The following is a 19,982-nucleotide window of genomic DNA, read 5'->3' as shown; positions in this document are numbered from 1 at the left end:
GACAGAGGGGCGGGCGCACTGCGCCACCAATGATACGACGACCTTTCATCATCGGTCCGGACTTAGTTAAGTTAGCAGGCTACATAGAGCGGCGCCCAGGGATCTCTCTGCACCTACTATTATTCCTGGGCGCCGCTCCATTCGCCCGCTGTGCCCCATTTACTGTCTCCTGCTCCATATGCTAATTACTACTATCGGAGCGATGGGGAGGAGGCATCAGCTTCTCTTCTGGGCGTGCCTTCTCCCTGGCTGTGACGTTCTGCGCTGCGATTGGACAGCGCTACAGCCAGGTAGAAGGCACGCCCAGAAGAGAAGCTGATGCCTCCTCCCCATCGCTCCGATAGTAGTAATTAGCATATGGAGCAGGAGACTGTAAATGGGGCACAGCGGGCGAACGGAGCGGCGCCCAGGAATAATAGTAGGTGCAGAGAGATCCCTGGGCGCCGTTCTATGTAGCCTGCTAACTTAACTAAGTCCGGACCCACGAAATGTTGTCTTTAACTTCTAATACAGGAGGCGGGTGCCGGCAGCAGAATCACATAGCCGGCACCCTGCCTCTGACAGGGAGCTGTGATCAGCCGCACCTGAGGGGTTAACTGCCGCTGATCTGCTGCCAGTATCCGCCTCCTGTATTAAAGGTTAATTATCATTGGTGGCGCAGAGCGCCCCCCCACCCTCCCTCAACCCCCCCAGTATTAAAATCATTGGTGGCAGTGGCCACAGGGTCCCCTCCTCCTCATTGGTGGCAGTGGCAGCTTCTGATCGGAGCCCCAGCAGTGTAATCCTGGGGCTCTGATCGGTTACCATGGCAGCCAGGATGCTACTGAAGCCCTGGCTGCCATAGTCAGCTCACTGCTGCTGTGTGTACAAAGCTCAGGGCAGCAGGGACAGTGTAAAGTCCTATTCACCCTGATAGCGCTCTATCAGGATGAATAGTACAAGGGATGAAAAAAATCCCATGTTCTAGCCTCGTCCCTGCCATTAGTACCAGGGTCCTATAGGGCTAGATAGGACTCCTGCGTATGAACTCAACTACCTTTGGGGTCTGTTCATACTGGTAGTCAGTCAGGATTTTGGTTAGGGTTTTAACTAGGAGGCGTCCATCTTCCTTCCCTAGATCTCAGGCCTGATTCCCTGTCCCCCCCCCCCCCTCCCCCTCCTATGCTCGGTGTGGTGTTTCCCTCCCAAACCGAAGCGTGACACGCAGTCACGCACAATGCACATAACCCAATTACAGAGAGACACAAGGGCTCATCAACGTGGAAATCTAATATAAAGTATCTCAGAAAAGTTATGTCAAAGATCACATTAATCTTCATCAAGGGCTTTAATTTAATCGTTTATCTGTACTCTCTGGTTATAATAAGGTAATTTATACTTGTTTTAGCACTGCACCATCAGAGGATCATACCAGGCCAGAAAGTGAAGCCTGGGTGGTACAATGAGCTTTATACTTCACAACTACTACTAAATCAAAGGCTGAACAAAAGTATCTGAACACCTACACATTTCACGACACCCCATAGGCATTAATAAGGAGTTGGTCCTCTCTTGGCTCTCCTGGGAAGGCTTCCTACAAGATTTTGGAGGGTGTCTGTAGGAACATCTCCCCATTCATCCAGAAGAGCACTGGAGAGGTCAGACACTGATGTAGGACAAGGCGGCAGGTTCACGATCTCCGTTCTAGTTCATCCAAAAGGTGTTGGATGGGGTTGAGGTCAGGGCTCTGTGCGACCAGTCAAGTTCTTTCACATCAAACTCACCCAACCATGCCCTTATGGACCTTGCTTTTGCACTGGGGCATAAATCATGCTGGAACAGACTAAGGACCTCCCCAAAATGGTTCCCACAAAGTTGGCAGCATACAATTTTCCACCATGTCTTGGTCTGCTGAAGCATTAAGATTTCCAATCACTGCAACTAAAGGGACCTAGGCCAACCTTTGGAAAAACACCTCCACTCCATTATCCCTCCTTCACCAAGATGTACAGCTGGCACAATGCAGTCAGGCGGGAAACATTTGCCTGGTATTTTCCAAATACAGACTTGTCCACCTAGAGAAGCTCGATCCTCCACTCCACAGAAGACGTTTTCCACTGCTCCAGAGTCCTTGGCTGAGTTTCTGGTGCTTCCATAGCCCCTTTGAAGTTAAGTCTTTCCTTTCCCTTTTGTATTTTGTTTGGGTTCTGTGTGTTGCATTTCCCTATTGTTTGTATTAGGCCTGAAGGAGACTTACACCACTCCATCCAACGCTCAACATTGTGCTTGGTGATGTAAGGCTTGCATGCAGCTCCTCGGCCATGGAAACCTAGGGCTTGAAGATCCCCAGTGTACAGTTTTTGTTAATGTAAGAAAAGGTTTGGACTCTGCAAATATGTAGTCAGCAGAGCGTTGGTGACTTTTATGCACTGTGCTCCTCAGCACTCAGTGCTCTATAACTTTACGTGGTCTGCAATTTGTGGCTGAGGTTCCTAAACGCTTCCACTTTGTAATAATATCACTCACAGTTAAAAGGGGTTGTCTGGGTTCAGAGCTGAACCAACATATCCCCAACTTCACCCCTCCGGCCCCCTTTAACATGAGCATCGGAAGCCTCCACCTAGCAGTCCCTATGAAGAGCCCGGTACGTCACTGAAACTCCAAAAAAAGCCTTTGCCTTGCACAATTCAGCGCAAGGCAAAGGAGATCATCGGAGTATGAAATGCTCCAATGCTCATGTCAGAGGGGCCGGAGGAGTGAAGATGGGGGATATGTCTGGGTTCAGCTCTGAACCTGCACAATCCCTTTAAAGGTGGAATATCTAGGAGGAAAGAAATGTCATCGATAGGTTGTCACTGCGGCAACAAGTCAATTACAGGACCAGGCAGGAATTCAGTGAGCTCTTTCACAAAGGTCTGTAAAGGCAGACTGCATGGCTAGGGGCTAGATTTAATACACCTGTGGCAAAGGGACTGAATCAAACGCCTGAATTTAATGGTGCATCACGATACTTTTCTCTATGTAGCGTATACAGTACAGACCAAAAGTTTGGACACCTTCTCATTCAAAGAGTTTTCTTTATTTTCATGACTATGAAGGCATCAAAACTATGAATTAACACATGTGGAATTATATACATAACAAACAAGTGTGAAACAACTGAAAATATGTCATATTCTAGGTTCTTCAAAGTAGCCACCTTTTGCTTTGATTACTGCTTTGCACACTCTTGGCATTCTCTTGATGAGCTTCAAGAGGTAGTCCCCTGAAATGGTCTTCCAACAGTCTTGAAGGAGTTCCCAGAGATGCTTAGCCCTTGTTGGCCCTTTTGCCTTCACTCTGCGGTCCAGCTCACCCCAAACCATCTCGATTGGGTTCAGATCCGGTGATTGTGGAGGCCAGGTCATCTGGCGCAGCACCCCATCACTCTCCTTCATGGTCAAATAGCCCTTACTTTCAAAGTTTTCCCAATTTTTCGGCTGACTGACTGACCTTCATTTCTTAAAGTAATGATGGCCACTCGTTTTTCTTTACTTAGCTGCTTTTTTCTTGCCATAATACAAATTCTAACAGTCTATTCAGTAGGACTATCAGCTGTGTATCCACCTGACTTCTCCTCAACGCCACTGATGGTCCCAACCCCATTTATAAGGCAAGAAATCCCACTTATTAAACATGACAGGGCACACCTGTGAAGTGAAAACCATTTCAGTGGACTACCTCTTGAAGCTCATCAAGAGAATGCCAAGAGTGTGCAAAGCAGTAATCAAAGCAAAAGGTGGCTACTTTGAAGAACCTAGAATATGACATTTTCAGTTGTTTCACACTTGTTTGTTATGTATATAATTCCACATGTGTTAATTCATAGTTTTGATGCCTTCAGTGTGAATCTACAATTTTCATAGTAATGAAAATAAAGAAAACTCTTTGAATGAGAAGGTGTGTCCAAACTTTTGGTCTGTACTGTATATGGAATGGAAATTCAGATACTCGAGGGTGTGAGGGTTTCATGCCTAAAATTACTGGTTTAAGATGGTGGGGAATGCCCAGAATTATGACAGAAGTAAAAGAAGTCCCCTTACTTTCCTCCTACTCTTCAGATGAGAGAAAGAACCAGGCGCAGAATGACTAAACATTTCCAACTGTTTTAAACTTTTCCTCTAAACAGAGGCCTAAAAAAAAAAAAAAAAAAAGAAGATGCCAGCGGTTACATAACAGAGGCCTCCACAGCTTCTGCATCATGGGGAAAGAAAGCCGCCACACAACGTCCAGGAGCACAGAAGTAGTAAGACGGAGGATCTGAAGGAAAACTATTTATAAAGCCTGGAAATCAACGGCAGGAAAGAGGAAGCTTCGGTGAAGTGGTGACAGAACAATAGAGGTTCAGCTGAAGAGCATTTCCCTCCAAAACAACCAAGAAGCCGCAGAAAATATAAAACCTCAAAGTCCTATATCTACTTTTTATCTAACGGGGTAAATTCATACTTGTCAGGTTTTTTGTAGAATATTTGAGACAGTCATTCAATTTCTAGCACGTATGAATGACCCCTAGAGGTCCATGGAAAACAGGAGAGACAACCGCAGCTGCATGCATCCTAGGCGGCAGCAGCCTTTCTCAGAACCCCGCCCCCGCTAAGTCAGTGCTGTGCAGCCATTGGCTGTTGGTACTGAGCAGTTACTACTCTCTGCCAGCTCTAGCATATTGTATGCTTGGCGCTCACTTCCACCTGCCAAGTGCTGGCACAACAGTATCTATGGTATATATCGCACTTGTTTTTAGCCTGATATAGTTAGAAGTCTTAATTTTTTAGTAGCGTTTACTACTGAAATTGCGCCTGATTTGGAGGCTTCTGTGCCTTATTCAGCTAGTTTAACTTTTTAGATTAAGTCGGAGGTTTTCTAACTTTTTTGCGACCTGTTTATTTAGGTGCGCTTTTTTTTTTTTGCAACAGTCAAATTTTTACCCCGCCCCAGGTCTGGTGTACTTTTCTTCATGTGTTTTCAGTGGTGAAGTGCAAAGTTTTTTTGCATTAAAAGTCTGAGTTTTTCATGCACAAATAAATTAGACCAGTTTAAGTGAATATGAACCTGTCAAACTGAAAAACAACCACCAGAGGGCAGACTCATAACAATACGATGAGTCAAATTCATCACCAGTGATTTCCAAACTAAGACCAGGAATGGAGCCTCCATTGATAAGGTAGAATTGAAAGATCTGCACTTGTACTGTGTTTTGGACCTACACCTTGTTTGGGCTGAAAATCACGGATATAAATCACTGACCAAACACTGAAGTGTGAACTAGGCCTTAATAAATACTCGGCAAAAGGCAGACGAATGAAATACACCTAATTTTATGGCTAAAAACAGACAAGCTTGATAAATGTGCCCCAATGTGCTTACATCGCTCACAGCAACTAATTCGACTGTGATTTTACAGCAAATTACAGGACAAGTGACTGTATCGCTGTGGAGCCCTAGCCTTAGGCTCTGTTCACATAGTTTTTTTCAGTTTGGTAAGGCACTGGTATATGCACACGGCGTTCACGTGGATTTTCAGGTGTTTGGAAATGTGATCATCTGCAGATCTTAGTGACACCTGCTACATACTCCATGTGCATAACCTTACTTGGCAGCTGAAGACATCTGTGTTGGTCTCATGTTCATATGTGCCCGCATTGCTGAGAAAAATTAGGTTTTAGTATATGCAAATGAGCCTCTAGGAGCAACGGGGGCGTTACCATTACACCTAGAGGTTCTGCTCTCTCTGCAACTGCTGCGTCCTCTGCACTTTGTCAGGAACAGGCAGTGTAAACGTCATCACACATGGTTCTATCAATCAAACTGGAGAGGGCGCGACAAGTGCAGAGAGAGCAGAGCCTCTAGGTGTAACAGTAAAGCCCCCGTTGCTCATTTGCATGTATTAAAACATAATTCCTCTTAGCAATGTGGGCACATATGAACATGGGACCAACACAGATGTCTTCAGCTGCCAAGCGCACATGTAACAGGTCAGCCATATTCATAGGTACAAATCTGCTGACAGATGCCCTTTAAGAAATCTGCTAATGGATGTGACGCCCTAAGAGTGACAGCTCAGCTGTATAAAAAAAAAACTTTAAATAAACTGCACGTGAGGCCCTTTCTTAACATGGGAGTTATTAATGAGATGAGCGGTTCCTAGATTTGGACGGCTCTGCTAGAAATATTCATTTTGAGTTTTTGATAATTTTCCTTTTTTGCTCAGTAGAAAAACCATAGTTGTCGGAACCTGATGAGAGCGTCCAGTTGTCAGAAGTGGGGGTGCCGTATATCCCTCACTACGGACTTCTCTACACTCCGAACAATGGCAGGAAACACGAGCGCCTTTGTTCCGATAAGCAGCGCTGAATCTCTCCACAACAGTAATGATACCACTGGAATATGATGTTGTGAAGGCAGCAGCCTGTGCTACCCACTATATAACCACTAGTTATACCGAGTTCGCCATCTTCCATCTCAACCATGCAGATGCCCCTTTAAATGACATTGCTTAAAGGAGTTATCCCACAAAAAATATCCTACAGTTTTCAAACCAGCACCTGGATCTGAATTCTTTTATAATTGCATGTAATTAAAATTTTTGTATAGCCACTGAGCTATTCAATAAAATGTATCTGTATAGCGCCATCTGCTGTTTGTTATTTTTCTTATTTCTTTGTCCAGCTCACTGAGAAGGCCGCACATGCTCAGTTTCATCCTTCAACTGCCTCCTGAGCTGTGATAGGTAGAGATGAGACACGCCCCCTGAGCTGTGATAGGGAGAGCTGAGACACGCCCCCTGAGCTGCAGCAGGAAAGACACTCCCCTTGAGCTGTCAGCTTGATATAAATATAGCAGAGCAATGAATGTGGAGATCTCTGGATCCATGTGAGGTACAGGGCTGGTTCTAGCTTTGTTAGAAAGAGATTGTCTGATTTTCATTGTTTACATTAGTCATGGGATAACCCCTTTAAAGGGATAGTACCACAAAAAATATTATACAATTTTTAAACCAGCATCTGGATCTGAACAAGTTTGTAATTGCGTGTAAATAAAAATTTTGTACAGCCACTGAATTATTCAATAAAATCCATCTGTATAGCGCCACCTGCTGTTTGTTCTTTTTCTTATTTCTCTGTCATCTTCCTTAAAGAGGACCTTTCACTTGTAAAAACAATGTGAACTAAGTATACAGACAAGTAGAGCGGCGCCCGGGGATCTCACTGCACTTACTATTATCCCCGGGGGCGCCTCTCAGTTATGTCCTCAGGTATGTTCGGGGACTTGGTTATAGTAGGCGGAGTCTGCCCTTGTCCTGTGGGCGTCTCCTTCTCCTAGGCTGCAGCGCTGGCCAATTGCAGCGCACAACTCACAGCCTGGGAGAAAAAAACCTCCCAGGCTGTGAGCTGTGCACTGCAATTGGCCAGCGCTGCAGCCTAGGAGAAGGAGACGCCCACAGGACAAGGGAAGACACCGCCTACTATAACTTACAGAGCAAAGGTACCGGAGCCTATAACGGGAGAACGGGGCGGCGCCCGGGGACAATAGTAAGTGCAGTGAGATCCCCGGGCGCCGCTCTATATGTCAGCATACTCAGTTACCATTGTTTTTACAAGTGAAAGGTCCTTTTTAACATCGCTGAGGTGGACACATGCTCAGTTCTATCCTTCAACTGTCACCAGCCGTATCTACTGTTAGAAGTTGTGACAGTTACAGGAAGAAGCTCTAACAGAAAGGGCACGCCCTCCGACCTGTGACAAAGAGACAGCTGCAGCAAAAAGATCACACCCCCTGAGCTGTGATAGGGAGAGAGCTGCAGCAAAAAGATCACACCCCCTGAGCTGTGACAGGGAGGGAGCTGCAGCAAAAAGATCACACCCCCTGAGCTGTGACAGGGAGGGAGCTGCAGCAAAAAGATCACACCCCCTGAGCTGTGATAGGGAGAGAGCTGCAGCAAAAAGATCACACCCCCTGAGCTGTGACAGGGAGGGAGCTGCAGCAAAAAGATCACACCCCCTGAGCTGTGACAGGGAGGGAGCTGCAGCAAAAAGATCACACCCCCTGAGCTGTGACAGGGAGGGAGCTGCAGCAAAAAGATCACACCCCCTGAGCTGTGACAGGGAGGGAGCTGCAGCAAAAAGATCACAACCCCTGAGCTGTGACAAGGAGACAGCTGCAGCAAAAAGAACATGCCCCCTGAGCTGTGACAGGGAGGGAGCTGCAGCAAAAAGAACACACACACCCTGAGCTGTGACAGGGAGGGAGCTGCAGCAAAAAGAACACACACCCCCTGAGCTGTGATAGGGAGAGAGCTGCAGCAAAAAGATCACACCCCCTGAGCTGTGATAGGGAGAGAGCTGCAGCAAAAAGAACACGCCCCCTGAGCCATGATAGAAAGAGAAGATGCAACAGAAAAGACAGGCCCACTGAGCTGAGATGGGGAGAGAGCTGCAGCAGAGGAGACACGCCCCCAGAGCGGTCGGCTTCAAGAGAATCTAGCAGAGCAATTAGAGCAATGAATGTGGGGAGGTTTGGAAAACTGTCACTATCAAAATGACATTCCTACCAAGCACTGGCCGCCAGTATCATCTAGGAGCCAAGAAGGGGACAGTTCTGTTTGAGGAAAGGAGACGGGACTTGTCAGGCCTCTTTCTCGTGTCCATGTCTCGTCTGTGAAGGGTCCGTGTTTGGTCCATTCTTTGCTCTCTGTGTGTTATTTTCCAGGGCATCTCCTAGCAATGGTCTGAGAAAATAACCAACAGAACACGGATGCCATCTGTGATGTGTCACTGGTTTTCACAGAGCCATAGACTTTAATAGGCGTGTTTGGCCCGCATAACAGACCAAAGCGGTGTACGTCTCTGTGGTTATACCACCGCTTGCAGTCAGTGGAAAAATCACTGGTGTATGAATAAACACATTAAAATCTATGGGTACATGTGCAGTCTGAGGAGAACAGAGACAGCACACGTCCGGGATTCACTGACGTGTGAAACAGTCCTTCATTTTTGGGTCATTAAAAGTTTTTTTTTGACATTTTAGTATCTGATCGGTGGCGGACTGAAACCCAGGACTCGTGCCGATCAGCTGTTTGAGAAGCCACCTCTCAGCTCACCAGGCACAGCCCTGTACATTGTATACCGGCTGTGCTTGGTATCACCCTCTGCCCTATTCACTTCTATGGCCAGGGATCAGCAACCTCCGGCACTCCAGCGGTTCTGAAACTACAACTCCCAGCATGCTCCATTTACTTCTATGTGAGATAGAAGAACAGCCAATCATGTGTGCATGCTGGGAGTTGTAGTTTCACACCAGCTGGAGTGCCGAAGGTTGCCGACCCCTGGCCTCAGCCATGTGACAGATGAACGTGTTGTCACTGGCCTAGGAAAAGCTGCGGCGCTATTGCCTTCTCAAACAGCTGATCGGCAGGGGTCCCGGGTGTTGGACCCCCACCAATCAGATACTGATGACCTATCCAGTGGATAGCTCATAAGTAGTAAAGTCTCAGAAAACCCCTTGAAGGGGCTCATTCCTCAACTGCTCAATGAATAATGCCACATTAAGGGTCCATTCACACGTCCGTATGTGTTTTGCGGATCCGCAAAACATGGACACCAGCAATGTGCCTTCCACATTTTGCAGACCGCACATCGCCGGCACTCTCATAGAAAATGCCTTTTCTTGTCCACAACTGCAGACAAGAATAGGACATGTTCTATTTTTTTATTTTTTTTTGCAGAACGGAAATGCGGATGCGGACAGCACATTCCGGCCCCATTGAAAATGAATGGGTCCGCACCTGTTCCGCAATATTGCGGAACAGATGAGGACCCATTTTGCGAATCCTTTAGACACATTAAAAGGATTCTGTCACCAGGATTAACGATATAGCGATATTTATATGTGCCCATCAGTCTCCTTGCCGTGTTTGAAATGATCCCACGGTTACTGCTCTGTGTGTGTTAGATTCTTATAAAAATCGATCTTATTGATATGTAAATCACCTCTGTCAGGAGCCCAAGGGGTTGTCCCACGATATGTTGGAGCCCAGCCGCGCCCATCGATCCGGAGCCCAGCACCGCCTACCACTTAACTTATTCACTCCACTTGCCCTGACGTCCTTTCTTCTCAGCGCCGTAGTCTCGCGCAGGCGCAGTGGACACTGTAGTCTGCGCCAGTGCAGACTACTTGCACTGGCTTCGATGAGTCAACTGCGCATGCGCCGTCTGTTTTCCCGGTGCCAGCGTGGTGCGCAGGGAGCCGACGCATGCGCAGTTGACTCGTCTGCTTCACACTACACAGTGACACACAAAGCATCTACAGGTTCTTAAAGGGGTTGTTGATGCAAGTCGGTCTCCTAGCTATGGAACTAAATGGAGAGGACAACGTGCAGGCACGCGGTGACCACTGCAGCCAATCATTGGCCTCAGTGGTACATGGCACAAGCCCGCCAGTGTTTGGTTGCAAAGGTCACGTGAGGTATATGGGCATATCACCGCTGCTGCCATGTAAGCAAAGTCCAGCTAGTTTTTTCGTTATTAACCAAGATAGGCCTCGGTCACATCTCTGTTTGAGGATCCGGCAGGCTGTTCTAGCATAGAGAAGCCTAAAGGATCTTCTATTTCACCGCCGGATCCCCATTGATTGCAATGGCGTACGGCCGTTATCAGGCCAACTTCTGGCAAAAATGCTGTGTTTCAGCTGGACATAAACCGCTGCATGCAATGTTTTTCTTCCGACCTAGACCCAGCATTTTTTCCCAGATATTGGCTGGATCACCGCCGTACCCCTTTGCAATCAATGGGGATCCGGCGGGCGAAATAAAGGATCCGCTCTTTGCCGGAACCACAAACGGAGATGTGAATGAGGCCTTAATAAGTTAAACCATACAGGATCATAAAAATAAAAAAATAAAAAGTTACATGAGACCTATGGGTACAGCTACATGTTCAGTTTTTTTTTATGCAGTATTTAAATCTAAAACCTGAAAAAGATTTATAAAAAAAAAAAAAAAAAAGAAAAGTGATCTGTCTTTTATACTTTCTCTCCTTTTATGATCCACTCCTGATTTTGCCTTCAAATACTGCATCAGGAAACTTGACGGTGTGGCCGCACCTTCCTTTCACTTTATGTTTTGCAGAAGATGACTGCAGTGTCATTCTGTAAAGATGAGAAGAGGTAATGTGGAGCATGCAAGTGCAGACAGCGGGTCCGCAATACACGGGCACCGGCCGTGTGCACCCCGCATTACAGATGTGGACCCATTCACTGGAAAGTCGGTGCGGAACAGAGGAACAGAACCCCATGTGTCCATGTCTCCGCACAGCAAAAAAAGTAGTGCATGCACCTCTTTTTGAGGTGCGGACCGTCGGATGCGGATCGCGGACCACATTCAAGTGAATGGGTCCTCGTCCGCATGCGGCGGCCCTATGGTCGGTGCCTGTGCATTGCGGACCACAATTTGACGTCGGCACACGTTCGTGAAGGATCCATGGCTGGTCCGTGTGTCCATTTTTACCATCCATGTGTCATCTGTAATTCACTGACGTTGCTCAGCTGAAAATTTATTTCAAAAGAAACTCCTATCAGCCTTCAGTGACAAACGGAGGCACCGCGGATGCCATCCATGGTGTCAGTGATTTTCACGGACCCATAGACTCCTATGAGCGTGCATGGTCCGCATCACGGATCAAAGTAGTGCATGTCTCCGTGATTTTTTTTTACTGACCCACGGTACCAGCCGTGTTCATTCCGCATTTTGCGGAACGGAACAGCTGGCCCCTAATAGAACAGTCCTATCCTTGTGTGTAATGTAGACAATAATAGGACATGTGCTATATTTTTTTTTGGCGGAACGGACATGGAATGCACATGGAGTCATTTGCAGTTTTTTTGCAGCCCCATTGAACTGAATGGTTGCACATACAGGCCTGCAAAATAAAAGGAACGGAAGGGATACAGACAAAAAATATGTTGGTGTGCATGAGCCCTTAGCATGTAGGATAGGAGTATCAGAGCATTTCCTTGCTCTGATGCATCGCACAGGGCAAGGCCTGCTTATTATGAGCCGGTGACGGAGTCCAGTGACGTCACCGGCTCAAGTGGGCATGTATAGCGCTTTTCTAGGCAGGTTGTAGAGGCGAGTACTAGTGATACCCACCTTTAATACCGCCCAGAACAGCGCTATACGCTCCGGTGATGTCACCGGGTTCCCTGCTAGGCAGAAGTCTTGGCCTAGCATACTGATGTGAACCCCGGTACATCACCGGCTCACAATAAACAGGCCTTGCCCTGTGCAACGCAGCGCAGGACAAGGGAAGCATCGGAGCAAGGATGCGCCTATCCTACATGTTAAAGAAATGAAGGGGAGCTTATGTCTGGGTTCAGCTGTGAACCCAAAACCCCTTTAACATTCAGAATTAGAGTTTTACTGCAAAAAGGCTGCAAAAAATATTGCAAAAAAAGCAAAAGTGCAGAAAAACCTCATTATGTGTTGAAAGCTCTCCATACACCTTAGGAATCTTTCACACTTTTGTGAATCACAGACATGTGCTGTCCATGTTCTGCACACGCACCCATTGGTTTTAATGTGCTTATTCACCGCTGACCATGGGTCCCTGGAAAACCCGAGAAGACATGCACTGCTTTCATCTGTTATTCAGACTAAACACGTCCATTGAAGTCTGTGGGTCGGTGAAAACTAGGGATAGATCGATATTGATTTTTTAGAGCCGATACCGATAACCTGCGAACTTTCAGGCCGATAGCCGATAACTTATACCGATATTCTGTGCATTTTCATTTTTGAAGCAGTCACCACATTTTTTTAAAATAGATTTTACTAGTTTGGACTTTTTGGACGTGGCAATATGTGATATGTTTATTTATTTATTTTATATGTAAAATTGGGAAAGGGGTGATTTATACTTAATATGGCCTCATACACACGACCGTTGTGTGCATCCGCGGCCGTTGTTCCGTTTTCAGTTTTTTTTCGCGGACCCATTGACTTTCAATGGGTCCGTGGAAAAATCGGAAAATGCACCGTTTGGCTTCCGCGTCCGTGATCCGTTTTTCCAGTCCGTAAAAAAAATATGACCTGTCCTATTTTGTTCACTGACAACGGTTCACGGACCCATTCAAGTCAATGGGTCCGTGTAAAATCATGGATGCACACAAGATAGTCATCCACGTCCGTGATCCGTGTCCGTGATCCGTGTCCGTTTTTCCTATCATTTTCAATGCAAACTTGACTTCGTTTTTTTTTTCACATTTCATGTCCGTGGATCCTCCAAAAATCAAGGAAGACACACGGAAAAAAAAACGGACACGGATCACGGAACAACGGAACCCCGTTTTGCGGACCGTGAAAAAATACTGTCGTGTGCATGAGGCCTATTTGTGGGGTTTTTTACTTTTTATTTAATGACTATTTCCCCCCTTAGGGGCTAGAACCTGGGATCTTTTCATCCCTTGTCCTATTCAACCTAACAGAGCTCTATCAGGGTGACTAGGATCTCACACTCTCCCTGCTGCCCTGTGCATGGCAGCCAGGGCTTCAGTAGTGGACCCATGATTACACTGTTGGGGCTCCGATCGGAACTGCCACTGCACCACCAATGAAGGGGAGGGGAGGAGACCCTGTGGCCACTGCCACCAATGACTTTAATACTGGGGGGGTTGAGGGGGGGGGGGTGCACTGCGCCACCAATCATTTTAATTCTGGGGGGTTGGGCGCACTGCTCCACCAATGATAATTAACGTTTAATACAGGAGGCGGGTGTGTCGGCGTAGAATCACATAGCCGGCACCCTGCCTCTGACAGGGAGCTGCGATCAGCGGCAGTAGTTAACCCCTCAGGTACGGCACCTGGGGTGTTACCTGCCGCTGATCGCAGCTTCCTGTCATATAGGCTGGGCACCGCCTCCAATTTTTGTATTAGACATTACTTATCATTAGTGGCGCAGTGCCCCCGCCCCTCCTCATTGGCAGCGTGGCACAGGGGGGGATGGAGTGACCTCTTCTCCTCTGTGATGCTGAGGGAACATGAGCGCACTGACAGCAGCACGCTCATGTTCTGTGATAGCGTGCTGGACGTATTATCGGCATAGTTAGATAGCGATAACTTTAATAAATCATGAATATCGGCCGATAATATCGGTAAGGCCCCATTCCCACGTCCGCAATTCCGTTACGCGTTTTGCGGAATGGAATTCCGGACCCATTCATTTCTATGGGGCCGCACGATGTGCTGCCCGGATCCGGAATTGCGGATCCGCACTTCCGGGTCCGCAATTCCGTTCCCGAAAAAAATAGAACATGTCCTATTCTTGTCCGCAATTGCAGACAAGATTACGCATTTTCTATTAAGTGCCAGCGATGTGCGGTCCGCAAAATGAGGAACGCACATCGCCGATGTCCGTGTTTTCCGGATCCGCAAAACACTCACGGACGTGTGAATAGATAATCGGTCGATCCCTAGTGAAAAAAACCTAGAAAAAACCACTGACACCACACGGATAGCATCCATGTTCAGTCATTGATTTTTACGGACCATTGGTAGGGGATGCTCTGCAAACTAATTTTTTAGCCTGGCGGTGTTAGTCGAATACGGAAGACACACGGAGGGCAAAAAACAGACACAAGGACCAAACACGGCTCTTTCTGCAAGCCCCATTCAGATGAATGGAACCGATTTTAAATTTTGAGGCTACTTTCACATCAGCGTTTTGGTTTACGGTTTTGAGATCCGGCAGAGGATCTCATAACCGGACCAAAACGGTTCAGTGTGACTTAATCAGGAATGTGGTTGTGTTAGGGAGCATTCACAGGAACGGAACGGGTGCGGACCCATTCATTTCAATGGGGCCGCAAAAGATGCGGACAGCACACCGTGTTCCGTTCCGTGGCCCTGCAGAAAAGATAGAGCATGTCCTATTCTTGTCCGCGGTTGCGGACAAGAATAGGCATTCTCTATATAGCGCCGGCCAGGTGCGGTCCGCAAAATGCGGAACGCACAAGGCCGGTATTCGTGTTTTTCGGATCCGCAATTTGCGGACTGCAAAACACTTACGGTCGTGTGAATGCTCCCTTAAATTGAAATGGAACAAACCAGATCCATCACTAAAAACAATGTAAGTCAATGGGTGACAAAACAGTTTTTTTTAGGATTTGAAAAAAAAACGGAACTGGGACCATTGACTTACATTGTTTTCAGTGACTGGTCCGGTTTGTTCCGTTCCGCAACAGTTGGAGGGTGACAGGTTGAGCATCCCTGATTTACATGATGATCAGCGGCACTGTTACGTGGGGCATTTATCTGGAAAGACTGTTCTTACAAATGCAAGTCCCCCATCCCCAGTCATGTGAATGGGCCTTTAAACAGCTATTCTCCACTCGGCCGAGCATGCATGTGTTCTCAAAGGGAAAAGTAAACTGCTGCCAGACTCCTCTGGCCACGGCTTATCCATCTTGACAGCAAAGGATCGAGCATGTTGAATCCTTCTGTAGGGCACATGCACACAAACGTATTTTTTTTGTCCGTATCCATTCCGGGTTTTTTTGGCCCGTATGCGGAACCATTCACTTCAATAGGGCCGCAAAAAATACAAAAACAACTCTGTGTGCATTTCATGTCCGTATGTCCATGCCGCAAAAATTACAACATGTCCTATTATTGTCTGCGTTACGGACAAGGATAGGACTGTTCTATTAGGGGCTGCAAAATGCAGAGGGCCGGTATCCGTGGTTTGCGGAGCGCAAAACAACAACAGTTGTGTGCATGATCCCTTACACTGACATCTGCCACCTACGTCATCAAGTCAGAATTCCTCTAAACACATGAGAGAGTCCAATAGTCCCAATGAAACAGGCGGGTGTATCCGACTTACCCTTAGGGCTCATGCCCACGAGCCTAAGCGCTCAGTGCCCATGCTGCAGACCCCAAATTGCGGTACGCAATGCAGGGGCATGACAGTGAGGCTGCCGCATGCGAATCGCGGACCCATTCACTTGAATGGGGTCCGCGATCCGCACCGCTAAAAAGTAGTGCATGCATTACTTTTTTGCAGAGCGGAGGCACGGAGCGGAACCCACGGAGGCACTCTGTAGTGCTTCTGTTCCGCACCGCCTCTCCGGATTTGTGGACCCGCTCAAGTGAATGGGTCGGAATGCACACGGCCGGCGCCCCGTGTATTGCGCACCCGCCGTATGCAATACGGCCACGGCGGGGCAACTGCCGTGGGCATGAGCCCTTAGAGAATGTTCATGTGTGGCAGATTCATGGCATGAATTTCTGCAACTTAATGCCCGTTCCGCAAATTATACATCATGTCTTATTCTGGCCTGTGTTGCAGATTTCTAGAGAGGGGGCGAGAAAAATGCAGATTGCACATGGAAGGTATCCGTGGCTTACGGACCACAATATGGACACGGTTTTGTGCATGCGCGCCAAGTCATCGATGTAACTTCTGCAGCGGACCGACTCCCAGCACCCCGGCTGATCAGCTGTAGAAATGTATGCAACAAATTTGCTGTCTGAATTTACCCAAAGAATTCCTTTACACACAAATCGGCTATTACCAGTTAAAAAAATATATATATATATACAAAACTGAAATAAAAAATAAAAAAAAGACATCGGCAAAAAAACTGCATGTCTCCATTTTCGTGTGTATGTCGGCGAGGAATACACACGCATTCTGCGGCAAATTACAAAACGCATCCCAGTGTGAACGCAATTTACACTGCCGGGAATAGGGTGTTGTAAACCGTTCGCCTGCATTGTCGTTTACATTGCTGTGGTATTTCGGTGCAGACTGCGCAACCAAAAACCTGCAGCTGTTATGCCGTGTGAACTCAGCCGCTATGGGTCATCCAACTTGTCCCATGTCATCACTATTGCATCCGTATTTCAATTTCCTTTCTAGAGACAGCTCATCAGTATGACGCATCCATAATGCGCATGCAATACTGGTGACCTACTGCTAGTGCAATATATCGTAATATGGCCATACTGCGCATCGGTGTAACCTGCGTTTACATGGGCTCTCGTGTGACACTGAGGCATGAGCTACAACAAGCCTCACACCACTGCCTGTATCAGTAATCCTGGTGCAAAGTGACTGCACTCACTACTGTGAAAACCCCGACGTTGTTGGGTTATGCTACAGACACTAATATGTGCTGTACTGTATAGAAATCTGACTGAACGCGGGCGTCTACGACAAACCACTGCGGCACTGTTTGTCCTGGGTGACTGCACAGAGCGATAAGTTCTAATGAACTGGTCAAAAGTCCAAGAAGCTCCCTGACAAATCACTTTAGCACTACTGAATGCAACACTAGGCGGTATTATATAGTATGAACACATAAATATAAAAGATAAAAATAAAAATATAGTAAAAATATAAAGATAAACAAATATGTATAAATAAATATAAAACAAAGCTAAATAAATAAATATAAAAATATAAAGATAAAACACAGCTAAATCTAAAAAATTTTGAAATAATTAAAGATATAAATAAATATAAAAGACAAATATAAGTATATAAATATAAAAATACAGAATATCAGCATATATTAATCTAAAAATATAAATATAAAATACAGAAATATAAGTAGAAAAATATATAAAAATATAAGTCTATATAAATAATATAATAGAGAAATACGAGTATATAAAAATATAAATATAAAATACAGAAATATGAATATATATATACCACTTTTTGTTACATAACGCACACATATACAAGGCTGATAACTAAAATAAAACACTTGGTAAATAATCCGTACAATGTGCTAAACAAGCAACAAGATCTCAGACGATAAAACACGTCCGCATAGACTGAAGGGAGAAAACACAGTAGGCAGAAGACACAACAACGCTGCTCTGGCATCTGCAGTATTCCTAATCCCCCCGATCACAGCCTCGTCCGTGCCAGCGGTGACGTGTGGCACATCTCTGTACTCCTGCCGTCATAGAGTTCCTCCACCCGGGTCCACAACCCAATTCTAGGGACCTGTGGCCCACGCCGGCACGTGGCAGGAGTGCCCTGGTGTGGCACGAGGAGACCGGCAACGTGGCGAGCAGCAGAATGGACCTCTGTGCAGGCTAGGTGACGGCGGCGTAGCGCCACCCTGGGAAAATGGTCCCCCGAATGGACGGTCGGATTTAAAAAAAAAATCCTAATAATAACGCCACAAGAGAGCGGCTGTCAGTGGAACGGCGCGGAATGGCGACCGGCGGGGACACTTCTGTAGGAGGAAAGTAAAGTTGTGGAACTTAAACCAGGTGATGATATAATGGGGGTTTGGGGCGACAGGAGCGCCAATCTTCTGCCGGGGTGGGTGGCAAGAAAGAGCCTTAGGGTTACACTGGTGACAGTGGCAATGACAGGAGGAGGGAGGGGGGCACCTACCCCAGGTCAGGTGGTCCAGCTGCGGACCAGAGAGAGAACTGCACCAAGACACCCAGTAATAGCACCCTCCAGACGCTAGAGGGCGTGGCTCTGCCCAATGCCCACCCCCGCTTACGTTACCGTTATACCGGAGACCCTCTCTTCTCTTACCGGGAGCCGCCAGCTCGCGTCCCGCCGCCTTATCTGCCCTCCACGGAGGCTCGCCGTCCGCTCATGGGTCCAGCCAGTAACGGTCCAGTTCTGGTCGTCCACCCCTCCCCCCCTCCACCGGCAGCACGTTTGCAGTTACTACGTTTCCCCCCTCCCTCCTTCCACTCTTTCTCTCGTTCTTCCCGTGTGCGCAGGCACGAGGCGCGGCCCCCACGACGTCAGCGAAGGAAGCCGCCGGGGGCGCGCAGGAGGGACGCGGCGGGGGCGCGCACGGCCGGCTCCGTCACTGTGGGCTGCGGGGTGTGGATGCTCTGGGGCCAAAAAAAAAACCCTAAAAACTCACCCCCTTCTCAGAATCTCCGACAGACGATGTCATTAAGACGAGGAAAGCAAGCAATATGGCTGGTGCAACATTTTCTCTGCTTGCTTTCAGTGAACATAAACAAAATAAAAAAACATATATATTTTTTTATTATTATTAAATTTGTCAAAATAATAAAGGTAGTATGACACCTATAGGATGGCCTTCCTTTCTGCTCACTGTCCCATGACCACTTTGCCACCACGCACCTGCTTGCGGCCCGGGCGGACATGCTGCCTGTGAAGAAGTGGCCAGGCTGCACTGCTAAGCAGGGAGAGGGGCGCAGCGAGGTTGGAGGTGTAACAGGGACCCCTAGAAGGGACTTTGCTTGGGGACCCAGAATTGACAAATCCGTCCCTGCAGGCTGTCACTGGCCTCAGCGGTGCACCATTGATCGCTGCGGGGGTCGTCTTGGTGAAAGGGACCATAGGCATACTCGCCAACAGTCCCAGAGGGGTGGGGCTCAGGTAACCCCACCCAAAAGTGCCACTTATTGGTGCGGTCCTTGGTAACAGTTCTTATAAAACCTCTGCTGCGATTACAAGATATCTCTCTGCCTTAGGCCTCGTGCACACAAGCAGTTTTTGTGGCTCGGTTGCAGACCCATTCACTTCACTGTTGCTCCGTTCCGCGGCACCGCAAAAAAAAAATAGAATATGTCCTATTCTTGTCCGCAAATTCTATTATGGGCGGCCCGTGTTTTGCGGTCGTGTGCATGAGCCCTTAGTATGCGGCCACTGACGCAGCCAGAAATTGCAGCAGAGCGAAGCTTGTGGCGGTTTTTAATTTGTTAAATGACCACATGATTTAGGCTACTTTCACACTGTCGTTAATTTTTTTCCGGTATTGAGATCCGTCATAGGGTCTCAATACCGGAATAAAACGCTTCAGCTTTGTCCCCCTGTTCCTCCCCTTTTGGTAGGAGTGGGGTAGTCTTGCTCCCTGCCATGAAGGGGGCCTTGCTGTCCGGAGAGGTACGAGGTATAATAGATGCAGTGTGTACATGTATATAGTATATACAGCAGTGTATTGATATCTGAGGTACG

At 47.3% G+C, this 19,982-nt stretch overlaps 1 protein-coding gene across 1 annotated transcript in view; it reads right to left on the bottom strand.

Annotated features, from left to right (window-relative positions):
- RABGAP1L (RAB GTPase activating protein 1 like) overlaps positions 1-18,775 on the bottom strand; it is a 328,801-nt gene extending 310,026 nt beyond the window's left edge. Inside the window, exon 1 of the mRNA XM_040406733.1 lies at positions 18,576-18,775. The gene's annotated coding sequence lies outside the window, so the exon portion shown is untranslated. The remainder of the gene's footprint in view (positions 1-18,575) is intronic.
- Positions 18,776-19,982: the final 1,207 nt, after the last annotated feature.

Source organism: Bufo bufo, chromosome 9 (genome assembly GCF_905171765.1).
Source record: "Bufo bufo chromosome 9, aBufBuf1.1, whole genome shotgun sequence".
Classification (NCBI taxonomy): Eukaryota; Metazoa; Chordata; class Amphibia; order Anura; family Bufonidae; genus Bufo; species Bufo bufo.
This window is presented reverse-complemented; position numbering and strand designations above follow the sequence as displayed.